Here is a 5,028-nt window from a genome sequence, read left to right on the forward strand (position 1 = left end):
TAGTTGAAAGTTTTGTCTTTTATGTGCTTTGTAAATACTTTCAAGTCATGTGAATACTTCCAGAAAATTCCACAAAAATATGCTCTTCATAAACAGCTGACTCAAGTAGTCCACAATAGGTAATATATGTTCTTGGGTTCCTCTTTCAGTGGCAGGAATAATTAATTCTATACTACTCTTTCCATTCATCTCTTTTCACCTGGCTTCCTTTCCTTTTGTGACAAATACCATGTAGAAGGCCATTAAGTGGTATTTTGGTGAGATAAAACATTCATGTAAATTGATTTAATTAGGAAAACACATTTACTCTATTGATTTTTGTACTAAAGAATGTGTTTGTCATGGCACTTGTTGTACATTATATTGGAAGAGTTTTTAATTAACAGTAATCACACCTTAGATAAACCTCATTGGCTATGATACTGCCACTGCACAAAGCTTTTATGTCATATTAGAAACCACACAGAAGTGGGGTGCCTGGGTGGCTCAGTGGGTTAAAGCCTCTGTCTTCGGCTCAGGTCATGATCCCAGGGTCCTGGAATCGAGCTCCACATCGGGCTCTCTGCTAAGCAGGGAGCCTGCTTTCCCATCTCTCTCTCTGCCTGCCTCTCTGACTACTTGTAATCTCTGTCTATCAAATAAATAAATAAAATCTTCAAAAAAATAGATTTTATTTATTTATTTGACAGGGAGAGACCACAAGTAGGCAGAGAGAGGCAGGCAGAGAGGGAGGGGTAAGCAGGCTTCCTGCTGAGCAGAGAGCCTGATGTGGGGCTCGATTCCAGGACCCTGGGATCATGACCTGAGCCAAAGGCAGAGGCTTTAACCCACTGAGCCATCCAGGCGCCCCTAAATAAATCTTAAAAAAAAAAGAAAAAGAAACCACACAGAAGAATTTTAGAAAAATGGAGAAAAGAATTAGGCCAAGGCTTGCAAAGAAATATATGTTAGAATAACATTTTTAAAGGGTATATTAGTAACAGGACTTATGGCTGAGATGAAACAAAATGAGAGCAATAGCATCTTAATATTCAGGAAAGCTAATGGGACTCAGGTTCACATCATTATAAAAGCATTTCAAAGGATGGGAATCCACCCCACTTGGAGCTTTGTGCGTGATTCTGAACCTCGTATGACAGGAATGGTAATGAAGCATCAATAAAGACAGCTGTGATGATAAAGAATCTTTAGGTCATAGATCCTTGTGGAGACTAAAAATATGAGGTCAGTGCTTATTCTTGAGAGGGAAATGAAAGGTGAATGTGACGAATGCAGATAAAGTTTGGAAGACAAAAAAGATATATGAAAGGAAACTCTTCAAGGATACAATAGTTCAAAAGCAAGAGGGCATGAAATAGAACAAAGAAGGGACTGACGCTTAAAGCATATTATTGAGAGAATGAAGTTCAGATGTGGAAATAATGACCAAAGGTGGCCATGGAATTTTCCATTTAGGAAGAAGGAATTTATTAGATATTAGCTAAAAATCACAGAACAAATTGAAATGTGTTGCAAGTGTGACCTAGATGTTCCTTCATGAAGAACTTTCATTTTATATCTTGGAGTATATGTTAAAGTTAGCTTGCTTAGAGGTAAATGATCACATCTATTGGGCAGTTGATAGTATGTTATAAGCTGCATTTAGTTCACTGATGACAATAATTGTTGTATACATGAAATTGCATTTTGAAATTTTTATTTACAAGTATTTTTTCGGCATTTCACGTGTTAGCATTTTTATTTCATAATGTTTAACTACATATTAAACATTCTCTGCAATGATCAAATCTTCATTGTAATTTGTTTTTTGTTTTTTAATTTAATTTTTTCAGTATTCCAAGATTCATTATTTATGCACCACACCCAGTGCTCCATGCAATACGTGCCCTCCTTAATACCCATCACCAGGCTCACCCAACCCCCCATCCCCCTCCCCTCCAAAGCCCTCAGTTTGTTTCTCAGAGTCCACAGTCTCTCTCATGGTTTGTCTATCCCTCTGATTTCCCCCAACTCACTTCTCCTCTCCATCTCCCCATGTCCTCCATGTTATTCCTTATGTTTCACAAGTAAGTGAAACCATATGATACTTGACTCTCTCTGCTTGAGTTATTTCCCTCAGCATAATCTCCTCCAGTCCCGTCCATGTTGATACAAAAGTTGGGTATTCATCCTTTCTGATGGGGGCATAATACTCCATTGTATATATGGACCATATCTTCTTTATCCATTCGTCTGTTGATGGGCAACTTGGCTCTTTCCACAGTTTAGCGATGGTGGCCATTGCTGTTATGAACGTTGGGGTACAGATAGCCCAAAGACAATGTAGTGTCTTTTCACTACATCTTTATCTTTGGGGTAAATACCCAGTAATACAATTGCAGGGTCATGGGGTAGCTCTATTTTTAATTTCTTAAGGAATCTCCACACTGTTTTCCAAAGGGGCAACTTGGTGGGAACGCACCAACTTGCATTCCCACCAAGAGCGTAAGAGGGTTCCCCTTTCTCCACATCCTCTCCAACACTTGTTTCTTCTTGCCTTGTCAATTTTTGCCATTCTAACTTGTGTAAGGTTTTGATTTGAATCTCCCTGACAGCTAATGATAATGATCATTTTTTCAATTATTTATATGCTGGTGTAAAAACTTGTCATTGGAGGGTGTCTGGGTTTCTCAGTCAGTTAAGTGTCTGCGTTTGGCTCAGGTCATGATCTCAGAATCCTGGGTCAGAGCCCTGTTTTGGGCTCCCTGCTCAGTGGAGACTCTGCTTCTCCCTCTCCCTCTGCCCCACCCCACCCCCACTTCCAGCCCATGTACACCTGTGCACTCTCTTTCTCTCAAATAAATAAATAAATAACATCTTTAAGAAAAACTTGTCATTGGAGAAAGTTATATTTAACTAATTATATAAAGAATAAAAAGACATACATAGGGTCTACTCAGGTAGATCTGAGAGAAGACCAGAAACCAATTGATTCTAGTTGAGTACTTTCTTTGTTAAATGATAGCAAACTGTATGTACATGAAACTTGGATTTCCCCGAGCTATACCAATTTAAGGCTAAAAATGTACATCTATTAATTATAGTAAACTGTGTGTTTTTCTTTTTCTGGATTTTTTTTTAACCATCTACTATTTCATTACTTCTATTAGCCTATTATCCTTTATATCTCTTCTACACATTTCTGGGCATCTGCAGGGTTGTCTCCTGTGCTCTTACAAAGATGTCTTTTTAGTTGCTATGTAAAGGCTTTTCCTAGCTTCTTCTGGTGTCCACAGCTTTCTAGTACACACAGCCACTGGGAACCACCATCCAGTGCCAGTGCTGCCTTTGGATGTCCTAACGCACTCCCATGCTGTGTGGGACCTTCAGTGAAACATGGGCCTTCAGCCACACCCGGCCCCCCTCCCTGCAGAGGTAGGAGGGTGTCCCTCTCCCACGCTGAGTTTTGCTTTGTCATGAAAATACCAAACCAGTGCTGCCTTGTTTGGATGTCTTAGGTTTTAGTGAAAAGATCACACACACACATATATATAGTGATTTAAACCTAACGAGGATTGAGTGAATGGGTCAGGACAGATGGCTTATGACAAACACTTTGCTTTCTCTTTGTTGGTGACTAAGGTCATTTGGCCAAGTTATTTATATTCTTTGGATACATTCTTTCCTGATGGGTTTGCTTCTCAGTTCTGAATGCAAATGTATTTCTATATTCCCTCCTCCACCCCTTTTCCTAAGCCCATCAGAAAAATTCAGACATGTCAGAAGCCCAGAAATGAACTACTTAGAACCTGGGAGATCAAGTTCAGTGAAAAATCTTTAAAAAATGCAACAAAACAAACAATAAGAAGAAGAAGAGGTAGGGGATAAGTAGAAGAAAAAGGAAAGGCAAAAAAGAAAAAAAAAAAATTAAAAACAAACAGTAAACCAGTCTCCCGGTCTGCTTTCATCCCTTGCTCAGTATGTGGTCTTTCAATACTCTGACTCTGATGTTTCTTTGTTTAATATTTAACATTTCCCTTCTCTTGGTATCAAAATCTGATATTTCTTATCAGATGGTATCAATTAGAACCCAACAAAATCTTTGCATTTTAAACTTTACACAGAAGATACGATTTCATGGTTCAAATGAAATTAAGTTTTGAGCAGTGATAAGCTTACAGGCACCTAGTTTGATCCTCTTTATTTTGGAGAAAATGCCAGAAGTATACCCTGATGGTTGCTGAAGAGGAAGAAGTTCTCTTTGTAGGTCTTTCCAATATTCTCAATGCCCCCTGCCTTCTGCCATAATATTTTTGTTGGTGGCTGGCTACATCTTTATAATACAATTTTCTGTGGCATAAATTTCTTCTCCCCAGGCCAGTAAGTTGCCGTTTTAATCCATTTGAGCAGATCATTTTCACAGATGTTTCAGTGATGTCGACAAAGCCTGTGAGCTACTGAACACTGTCAGGGCCTGACTCTATGGACTGTGGTTCCTTTAATCTCTGGAAGGTAGGGCTGTACAACCTCACAGGCAGGGGAGACAAGCCTCCAATGCCACAACACTGGACAATTTCTAAGGCTAGAATAGCTTTCAGTTCTTAAAGAGAGGAAGCATGTTACGTTCATTTGCTGATGACCATAGCGGGCGTGAACTTTGGCTATAAATAGCAAAACTAAGAAGGGTACGGCAAGTTTCTAGGACATCCTCAAAACCTGCTGGATAGGAAGTTCAGTTTTAAAATGGAAATAATTATAATTCACATACCAATGTAATATATAATACAGAGCGATCTCTTGTACCCGTTGCTTAGTTTCCCCAGTGGTAACAACTGTTGTGTGAAAACAACCAGGATATTGACATGGATGCAATCCAACATATTTTATTCCTATTTTCCCAGTTTTACTTGTACACTCATGCATGCGTGTATGTGTGCATATTGTATTAGGGGTGTATGTTAAGTTCTGTTCAGTCTTATCATCATTGAAGTTCTTGTATCCACTACTACAGTCAAGATTCTAAACAGGTCTGATAGCAGAAAGATCTCC

The 5,028-nt window shown here is 39.0% G+C and overlaps 1 pseudogene; it reads right to left on the minus strand.

Annotated features, from left to right (window-relative positions):
- Positions 1–276: 276 nt before the first annotated feature.
- On the minus strand, positions 277–440 carry LOC125094480 (uncharacterized; annotated as a pseudogene).
- Positions 441–5,028: the final 4,588 nt, after the last annotated feature.

The sequence above is a fragment of the Lutra lutra genome, chromosome 2, assembly GCF_902655055.1.
Source record: "Lutra lutra chromosome 2, mLutLut1.2, whole genome shotgun sequence".
NCBI classification, from domain to species: Eukaryota; Metazoa; Chordata; class Mammalia; order Carnivora; family Mustelidae; genus Lutra; species Lutra lutra.